The sequence below is a fragment of the Macadamia integrifolia genome, chromosome 2 (assembly GCF_013358625.1).
Source record: "Macadamia integrifolia cultivar HAES 741 chromosome 2, SCU_Mint_v3, whole genome shotgun sequence".
Classification (NCBI taxonomy): domain Eukaryota; kingdom Viridiplantae; phylum Streptophyta; class Magnoliopsida; order Proteales; family Proteaceae; genus Macadamia; species Macadamia integrifolia.
In genome coordinates this window covers 34,917,503-34,928,583 of record NC_056558.1, presented here as the reverse complement: position 1 = coordinate 34,928,583, position 11,081 = coordinate 34,917,503, and positions in this window count along the sequence as shown.

Sequence of the window (11,081 nt, the reverse complement as noted above, 5' to 3'; positions counted from 1 at the left end):
GGACTCGCGGGACCAGCTAGCTTTACTTGGAACCTCATTATTTCATTAGAAAGACCAAAATGCCCCTGATTTTGGAAAGAGTTTTTCAAATTTCAACCTCACATGATTGGAGCTTTACGGGATATTTTGGAGGTTTGGCAATAGGACCGGTCTGTTTGGCCAATTCCCTTACATGTATAAATTGGGTCCAATGGACCACTACCATCCATCAGTCGAGGGTGTCAATCGGTCTGTCCGGCTTGGTTTTGATCCGAGTTGAGTCGATTTCGGTGTGAAAAAGTTGAAATCGAAACCGAACCAGTAAGGAAATTCTGGTTTCAATTTGGTTTTGGTTTCGGTGCGGTTTGGTTTCGGTTTCTTACATCGATTTGTAACTGGGTTGGTTTTGGTTTTTGGTCCAGTTTGGATTCGACTTTCCATACAAATGGTTACAAAACTATGCAAATTTTGATTTTTTTAATGAATTTTGAAGTGTTTCGGTTTCTTACCGGTTTGGTTTCAGTTTCGGTCTGGGTTTTAAGCCGATTTCGGTTTGGTTTTGGGTTCATCCGGTTTCTGGTGCGGTTCGATTTGGTTTTGGGATTGCAATACTCCAAACCGAACCGACCCAATAAGATTTTGGTTCGGTTCAGTCCATGTTGTTATCGGTTCGATCCGGCCAGTTTTACCGGTTCGTTTTTAGAATTGACACTCCTACATCAGTCCTAGCAAAGACAAAAATGAAGCATGTGAAGATTATCTCAAGTTCTTAACCATTGATCGGGACAGATTTAACCCTGTTTTTATAAAATAATCGATCTTGACTGATATTGATTTGCTTCATGCAGTTTCATTGATCCTGATCTGATTTTTGATATTTGCTTCTGATACATTCTTTCCTCATTTTCTCCATCTCTTATTTGATGAACCATCTCGTGCTACACAAGTGATGGGGTGTGTGGATACCTAGTGTGAGAACAATGGATTTTTATCTCTCATCCTCTTGAAGAAAAATATTTAATCCTCTCATTGAGAGAGAAGAAAATAAGAAGTTATCATCTAGATTAGTGTTTAAGACCGATTGAATCCGATTCTATAAAATGATTCAAATAAAAACGGGTCAAACCAAAGGATTAGGTATGGGTCATGTTGTAGACTAGGGGATGCATAAGGCACCTAGGTGGCTACGTCTACCCGATTAAATTGATCTCTCTATTTATTTGGTAAAAAATTAAATAAAGCACAAAATATGAAAGAAAATTAAATTAAGAATAAGGGTAACCACCTTACATGTTTGGGTGTAAGACATGGATTAGTATAAAGGAAAGGACCGATCTTCCTTAAGGACACAGGGAAAGGATTTGTCCCATCTAAGCCACTTGAAGGGGGAAGTGCGGGGTCTCATTCCTTCGATCTATTAGGTGATATTCATCGTATAGTGAAGGAAAAATTGGAATAAAACCCTAAAAACATAAATAAATAAATAAAAATAAGAAAATCAGAATAAAATGAAAATAATTTTCATCACATTTACCACCACCTGAAATATAAAATCTGTAGATGGTAAAATAAGTTAAAATGATGAAAATGTTTCTCTAGAATGAAATCTAAGAAACTTTGAATAAATGATATTCTCGGGGAAATACCAAGAGGATAGGAACATTGAGTGCTCAATCTAAGCGGTGTTCTCAACTCTCAATGACATCTTTACTAAAAAAAAAACTCTCAATGACATTAATGTAGACCGGAGCAAATTCTAAACTTGTTGGAGTTTCTAATATACAATAAGATCTAATCCGGCCACTCCCACTCTCTATCCTCAAATCCATGCCTTGAGAGTAAGAACAACCATAGTCCTTGAGTTCCATTGCATAACACTGCCTTTTTCAAGAAAATAATCTATTGGAGGTGATTAACGAGCACGCTTGGTCCAATGGTAAAGATACAAATGTTGCAACCTGATAGTCAAATGGTTGAAATAGCCTCTCGACATTTTTGGGGTAAGGCTGCATAATTTTCACCCCCCGGACCTCGCACATACGGAAGTCTCATGCACCAAATACACCTATTTTTTTTAATCCATTGGAGGTGATAGCTAGAATCCATAAATTCACTCATTCTCTTCTACCAATGATAGGAATAGCTCATCTTTTGACTCTTTTGTTTTTCGGTTTATTAGAAGAAACCTCAAAATGGTACTCTATAGATAGATTTATTAGATTGAAATTAAAGTTTAAATATAAATTATTATACTAATAAGAAAACATATATAATTTCAAGTCTAAATAATCTAAAATTTGGTATTCCCAAATCCCAACTATGGACTGTATAAGGGGCTAGCAATCTAAGATTGGTACACATAGCACTATCATAAGGGATGGATGTTTGCTTCCATCAGTTTTATTCTAATGCATATGTAGGAGTTCATACGAAGATGAACATACATACTTGGACTACCATATAATACAGATTAAGTCTTGCTTATTTATTTATTTATTATTATTATTATTTTTTTAGGGGGGTGGGGTTTGCAAGTCTTCTTCTTAGTTTGGTACAAATTTGCATCTAAGTAGTGAACCAACTCCTCTCCTTAGCACCTATCATCCAGGTTGCCCCATAGTTACCTGGGCGAGTGACACATTGTTGGATTTTATATTATAAAGTATAAAATATTACTTTAGTGTTAAAGTTTCAAATAATGTCAAAATCTTTTTCCCCTCTTTTTGCTTTTTGAAAATTGTTTGTACACAATGAAGGACAATTTGAAAATGAGCTAAAGTAACTTTTCACAAAGTTTGATCCTACATTGGTTTTGGATGAAAGGTGTGAGGGGTATATAAGAAGGATAGTTTCTTAAGGGTGCAAGCCCTTTGGAGAGGAACTTTCCCTTGTCATGTGTGTGTGGGGGTTCCTGGGGTGCTTTTGAATCGCGTGTCAAGCCGAGCTGAGCCCGGGGTCAGGTGTGGGCAATGGATCTTTTTACACAAACTTTGAATTTGAATTTTTGAATTTCAAATTCAGAATATATGAAAGGACCCATACATTGATCCATGTGTATACATGAAAGAACACATTTACCCATACGTACTTGTACGTTAGATTCATACACCCATTGGCATTAGACGCACCTGTATACATACAAATATGTACCTATACATACAAACATATACATGTACGTATACAGACACCTTCTCCTCCATAATAAAAGAAGTCCAAAACAAGATTGCTCTCTGTTAACGTTTTTGGAATCCTCTCTGTTGGGTGAAAGTGCTCTCTGTCAATGCTTTTACTTCGTATTCTGCAGACAAACAACCTCTGTTTTTCCCAAAAACTCTATATTTTCTACTTTTTGTACATAGTACAAATACTGAGTATTACCTTCGTTCTTCCCTATTGCAAATACTTATTGGAGTTGTACCTTAAGTGTTTGGAGAGTTGATTTATCTTAGAGGTGAGGACATGTGGTCAACCCGGTTGCATACAAATACGAGGTGTTCAAATACCTTAAGGAGAGTATTCTAATATGACTCAACTTTACCTATTTTGGAGATCTTTTATTTACATTTCTGCATCTTTACTTTAATCTGTAAGTGATACTCTCTTTCTTTATTTAATAACATTTATTAAGGGTTTGTCAAAGTCTTATACCTATTGCCTATATTTAGTTTCTTACAATCCTCTTATGAATGCGACTTGCCCTACTCATCTTTACTTGTGTACAAACAATTTTCAAAAAGTGAAAAGTGGAGAAAAAGTTTTTGACATTATTTGAAACTTTAATACTAAAGTAATATTTTATACTTTATAATATAAAATCCAACACACTTAGCGAGGCAATGATCCAATGGTTTGAGAAAGACATGGAAAACGAGGTGCTGACAAAGGCTCGGAGAATGAGGTGTTAAGAACCATTGGATCATCGCCTCGCGACATATTGCTCACTCAAGTAATTATGGGCAAGACCTAGGCGATAGACGCTAAGAAGAGGAGTGGGATCCGGTTTAATAAGGGTTGAGTACAACATGTGATCAAGTAAATAGGTACATAATACCACTTAAATGGGAAAGATCAAAATAAATACAACTAAAATTTAGGAAAAAAATCTTTGGTTGGCAAACCATAGATGGAACAATGTTGCCTAGACCATCAGACCACCTAAATGGAATAAATCTCCACTTATTGGATGAAGTGTCTGAAATACCCTCTCAATGATGCTTTTTATCCCTCCTGTGTCCCCAAAGCAATGTGACCTGCCAGACCAGAGAATCCTTTCTCAAAAGATAAAATTTAAAATCAGGGATTACCATCATTATTATTTTCTCTCAAAGAAATTAAATTCTCATAACAATAATTAAGATCAATTAAGTTATTTGGAGGGGACTAACAATTACATTTCTTTACCCCAAGAAAAGGAAAAAAACAATTACATTTGAAACATGATTATGAGATACATAAAATCGCATAAAGGTATCTTATAATAATAAAAATTCTTATTTTTAAAAGTTATTATATAAATAAAAAAGGCGATACAATATGTTCAAACGTTAGGCCAAAGCCAAACCAAATGCATTTAAAATATATTTTTTAGATTCATAGAATTACATAAGGAACATCATACAATCACACAACGATAATATAATCAATGAGGGAGAAAAAAAAGACTCATGATTGGATGATACTGTTAAAAAAACAAAATTATAATACGTGATGGATCATTCAATTGAGTTAGGACTTAAAATTTATTCGTTGACTGGTACATGTCTTCCTTTTTTTGACATACCATATATCTAGGGTTTGAAGGACTTGATTTAGAATATCAAAATGAAGCTAAGTGCCACAGTATAACCGGGGAAAGGATTTCCCGCACCAATATTATGGGAAAGTCATTTCTATACCAAATTGTCATTTGGAAGTTTATGATGGGCCTAAACTTAATGGACAAGTTGTCTACATTATTACTTATGAATGGATTAATCTTAATTTTTTTCCATCCACCAAATGTAATTCGAGAAAGTTGAGTTATTTAAAAAATCGTGACCGTAAAAACAATGAGGAAATAAGATGTACGGAAGGTGAATCAAATGGTTGATATGATCTATTAAATTTAATATATGACTTGCCTAAGAAATTTCCCATCTATCTAAAGGTTAGAATAATACTCTCATTTTTTCAAATGATAGAACAATTTGTTCTTGTGGGAATATCTTCACACTTTCTTTAGAAATCAGTTTCTTAAATTAAATATAGGGCAAAGATCTCACTTTTATACATTATGTGGTAATCCACTTAGTGCTTATGTTGATCATATTTTTCATTCTCTTTAAAAAAAAAACAGTCTAATCATAATTTTATAAATTAGAAAATAAAAAATTCAAAAAATAACTAAAAGAGAAATGTGAAAATGATGCATTAGAACTATTGAATATAGATAGGATTAGTCAAATAGAAGCTTCATTCAACTTTTTAGACAGCTTGCCAAGTGGCCTACATCAACTTAAACACAAAGTGATAAAATAACCACTACTGAAACAAATTAAAATAGAACAAAACAACCCCCTTACCTTTGACTCACATAACAGAAGGCTGATAATTGGAACATGACTCTATCACCCACCCCTTCCTAAAAAAAAAAAAAAAGAGGGTGTGGGTTTGAGAGGGGGAATTACGTAATGGTAGTCTTTTTGAATGATTTGGACAATATTTAGCAAACATGGCGAAGCTTTTAGTGCATTAAAACATACTCTTCATGTGTTTGTTAAGATTTGTAAAAAAAAAAATTAAAAAATTAAAAAATTAAAAAATTAAAAAGTTAAAAAAAAAATTAAAAATTATAGGGAGAAAGAGTACAACCCGATAATTTTGCGTACGCATAGACATATAGGGAAGTGGAATCAGATTGTGGAAAGATGTCCATGCCCCCGGCTCCACTTGCTAGTGTCTCTAGACGTACGCAATACTATTGGGTAGCTTTCTTTTTCCCTAAACTATATAACTTAAGTTTTGAACTTGGGTGCAACTTGTTATCACTGAAGTAGTGGCGAACTAAGGAATTGTGCAATGTAACTTTCTTTTCATCATGTAGCTTTCTTTTCATTGCCTTTATCTTGCTCCCATAATATACTTAATGTAGGCGAATATAAGGGTTTTTAAAAATTGAAAGTTATTTAATTTAGTGTACTATTTAGTGAAATGACATGATTTACCCTTAAGTGTCATCTTAAAAAAGTAGAAAATAAGATTCCAACTTCATAGTTCACCACTTCAGTTACAATAACATATTTCCTTTAAACTGAAGGTCCATTGACAACCTAGCATCATTTGCTTTCAAAAGTTATAATAAATTTTGACGAAAAAAAATACAACTAGGGTGCATAATGTACACTAACAACTGTGGTTTCTTTTGTCTATCTTTCTGCTCCCTTCTATGAAATGATATATTTGTATCCTATTATAATAAATGAAATATGCTTGGCTACAAACAATGCTCCTAAGTGGAGTGATGAAAAGGAGTAAAAGAAGCACAATGAAGTCCCAACTTGGACTTCCAATGAATAGTGTTAGCAAAAGGTAGAACTTTAAATTGCTTTCAAGTAATTGTAGCTTTCCTTTCAACCCAGAAAAAAAAAATTAAATAAATAAATATTGAAGCTTTCCTAGATGAATGTTAAGGTCATCCTATTTGGACGGTCCCTTAAGCCTTTAACTAAGGTCACTCGCTCCATCTTCATCCTTAAAGCTCAAGGTAGCGGCTTAACAGTTCTGGTGCTCTTAAAGATTGCCATTATGGCCTCTTGGGAGTGGCAAAGATTTTCTTTCTTCAAGTAACCAAACTTCATAATTGGGTAGAAGAATTGTTTCTGATCATGCAACCTTGTGTCCAGACATAGAGAGAAGTGAAATGATACCCTCATCCCTATGAAATGCAAATGGTTGATTTCCATTTGGTCCCCTCATTAGACTCCATGCTGGTGTAGGGGTTGCACGATCAAAGAGCATTCTTTTCCTAGAACTTCCTATGGGTAGTTATTCATGTAACAACAGACGGTGATGTCTTCAAGAAACACAAGATAAATCTGAGTTAACTATTTTTATGATTTTGTAATTTAAATTTTTTATTCTTACTCGGAATTGGGAGAGTGGATAGTAATATCATGCATGGATATCCATGGGATGTGCATTAATACAAAAGAGGGTATTTGATTGAAGGAAAGTGGTTCTCTATCCAAGAGCGTCAGCTACGTTAGCACTCCCTATGTCTATCTCTCTTCTCGCCAAAATGAGAGGTAAATATGTCTTTCACATGAGGAGGAGAGAGATAGACACAAAAGAGTGCTAGCGTAGGCCACACTCTTGGATGGAGTTCTTTTTCCCTTAATTAAATTAGACCATAAAATGTGTCGTGTAGCTAATCTAGACCATGCCATCTTTAAGAGTTAAAAATTTATATAGAATGGACAAATCATTTGTCCACGTAGAAAAATTCTTTGATATGTTTATTGTAAAAAATATATAAATAGTTTCTTAACAAACAAAACATATTTTATAGAAAATACAAATATTTCCATTCACTTTCCTTGCCACCTAATGGAGCCTGATTTTACCCAAAATCGAGAAGTATTTGCCCAACTTATTTTCTATTTCAAGAAGAAACCGAAGGCCCAACCTAATAACCCAAGTAAGGCGTAAAGTTTGTACCCAATAACATATCCTATCAAAGCCCATAACCAATGGCCCAGGCCCCTAAACCAACCATCATTGATGACGTCTTACTAGAAAATCTGTGTCACTGTCCAACATTAGTGGTACACATGTATGGATGTAGGTGAGAAGATTTGAATGAGTACCTTAAACTTCTAAATTTTGTGAAATTTAGGATGGAACTGATCTAAAAATAGGTGAAGCTTTACTTCCCTTGGTGAGGTTCACTATTTTATTCCAGGATATACAAATCACAAATGGGGTTTTAGAACCTTCTAAACTACTTTTTCAATACCTTACGCACATATCTAAGGCTTATTCAATGAAAAGATTCTCATTCACAATGTCCATATGAAAACTCTATCCTCTCAAAAAAATTGAATTAATTTAAAACGAAGTAACTGAATTTCAAATCCATATTCCTTGTATGCTTACATAAAATGCCCCTAAATCCCTATCATGGTGGTGAAAGGCTTTCTCTCCTCATAGGTTTCGCCGAGTCATTGCCCTTGTTTCAGCTATTTCACTATTTAAGATAAAGATTATTTCAACTTCTATAAATATGGTTCAAAAAGCATATCAAATACCTTAATTTCAAATTATTACCCAAATGCTTATGAACCAAAGACAACATTGTTTCCTAAAAGGAAATAAAAATAAATTCATTTGTGACTGTAATTTGTCTGATTTGCCAGCAAGAGGATTGCCTTATATTTCCAATACAAAAATGTTATACGGAATCTTTTGACATAGAACCCATAGAATAAGGAAACAAATTTTCTCCCGTACGGGAGAGAGCCCAGGGTGAATCTGATGGCTGGGAGCCCCATGGGGTACATACTCAGATACTGAGATGCATGCCTAGGTGCTCCCAGCAATTGGACTTCCCCCCATTTTGGAGAGGAATTGAATCCATAGAATAGGGGTAGGGAATTTTGTTTTGTTTTTTGTTTTTTGTTTTGGTTTTTTTTTTTTTTTTTTTTTTTTTTTTTATTTTAACGAGGAGTGTGGTTAATTCTATCTGTGTGGTTAGCAAAACAAAATTTTAAATGTGAAAATTTAATTTTTGGATGGATTAGGGGTGTCAAAATGGAGGTTGAACCTAAAATACTAACTATATCGAATCATAAAAATAAAATTGGCTGGATAAAATTTCTTATCGATTTTTTGATTTTCTTTTAAATCATTGAAAAATCGGAAATAATCACTAAGAGATAAAAGCAACTCGACTAGAACAAAATCTAAAAATTGATCGTAGGACCATTGGGTCTCCGATTGCAGAACCCCAACACATTCTCCATGTTACAGGTGGTAAAATATTTTTTTCTTTCATAAAACATTATCTATATCTGATTGCAACTGGTTTTTTTAATATTTTTGCACTTATCATCTATTTCATTTGGAAACACAGGAATGATGTTTTGTTATCCAATGTTCCACCCAGCCCTCTCACCGTCTTAAAAAATATTCATCAATGGATCAATGATCTTAATTTTTATCATGAAAAACTAAATGCTTTTGCTCAGCTCAATACAAATGGTATCCAAATTTAGTTTGTGCTGGTACTTCTAATATTTTGCAGTCAGCTTCAGGATGGGCTTTTGGGATCCTCTCACAAGGTAAGTTTAGAGTATTGGAGTCCAATTCTACTAATACTACTCAATAAGAAGCAGTGGAAGCTGAAGGAATTCTACAAGGTCTGAAAAAAACAAGTTCAAAACAACGGAATGTACATAAAGTGTGGATTTCCAACAAGAAATTACTTCACTTTATTCCTCAATCGACCGAGGGTGCTTGGCCACTTTTACATTTTGTTACCTTCTATAAGATACAAGACTTATCTCAATTCATCAAATTTGTATATAAATGGAAAGACAATAACTCTACTATGGAATTTATATGGGGGCTGGCCTGTAATATTACTTCAGGGAACAGGGAGGATGATATAGACTTAAGGAATGTACATGCGCTTGTTTAATACTACTTTGTTTGCTTTATCAAAAAAAAAAAAAAAAAAAACCTTATAGGAGAACACAACTGAGGTGTGACAAATTGTTTCTTATATATGAGTTTTTTTTTTTAATTATTATTTTAATAACCGCATATAGGAAGTAGGGGTGTCAATTCCTAAACCGAACCGGTAAAACTGGCCAGACTGAACCGATAACAACACGAACCGAACTGAACCGAAGCCTTCTTGGTTCCGTTCGGTTTGGAGTATTGCAACTCCAAAACCAAATCGAACCACACCGGAAACCGGATGAACCCGAAACCAAACCGAAACTGGCTCAAAACCCAAACCGAAACTGAAACCAAACCGATAAGAAATCGAAACACTCCAAAATTCATTAAAAAAATCAAAATTTGCATAGTTTTGTATACATTTGTATGGAAAGTTGAATCCAAACTAGACCAAAAATCAAAACCAACCCGGTTACAAATCGATTTAAGAAATCGAAGACAAACCGAAACCAAACCGAAACCAGAATTTCCTTATTAGTTCGGTTTCGGTTTCAACTTTCCCACACCAAAACCGACTCAACCTAGATCGAAACCGATCCAGACCGACTGATTGACACCCCTAATAGGAAGGTAGTGAGGTCATTTTAGGTGAGAGGAGGAGAGATAGAGAGATAGAGACTAGTGTACCCTCCCATGGTGGTTCATATATTTTTTTAATGGGCAAGAGATTATTGCCTGGTTGCATGCTCTATGCACTACCATGGGGGCTAGTAAGTGTGCATAAGGTCATTAACATGAATGGAATTTTTTATTTATAGAGGTGGGCGGTAATTTCATGCATCTATGTGTTTGGATGTAAGGACCATGCTACAAAGAAGCCTCCCCCCACCCCCCCTCATTTATGTATGAAAAATAAAAACTAATCCAAAAACTGATAAATGATTGAAACTGGCCAAATCGATAATTTGTAGTGATTTCTATTAAGAAAAAGATCTTTATCAAGTTGTCAGGTACAAGGGAAGGGGCAAAATGATGATCCTGCACCTATGAAAAAAAAAAAAAAAAAAAAACCTACTTTCGTTTATGCCCAAGGTCGTACTCTCATTGGCCCCCATGCTGGAGCAAGGCCATGCGACTTGCTAGCAATCTATTGTCGTTCTCATTTTTAGACCGAAGATCAAACCAATATATGAAAAAAATCGAACAAAAATGACTATAACCAGGTGAAACCAACTGTTTGAAACCCCAAACTTGAACCATTGACATTGACCAAACCAAAGTCTTACTTGGGCCAGATTTGGGCTGGGGTGTAACAGCACCAAAACTGAATCGAACTGCACTGGAACCGAATGAACCTAATATCAAACTGAAACCGGTGCAAAATCTAAATCAAAACCAAATTGATAAGAAATCGAAATCATCCCGAAACTCATAAGAAACCA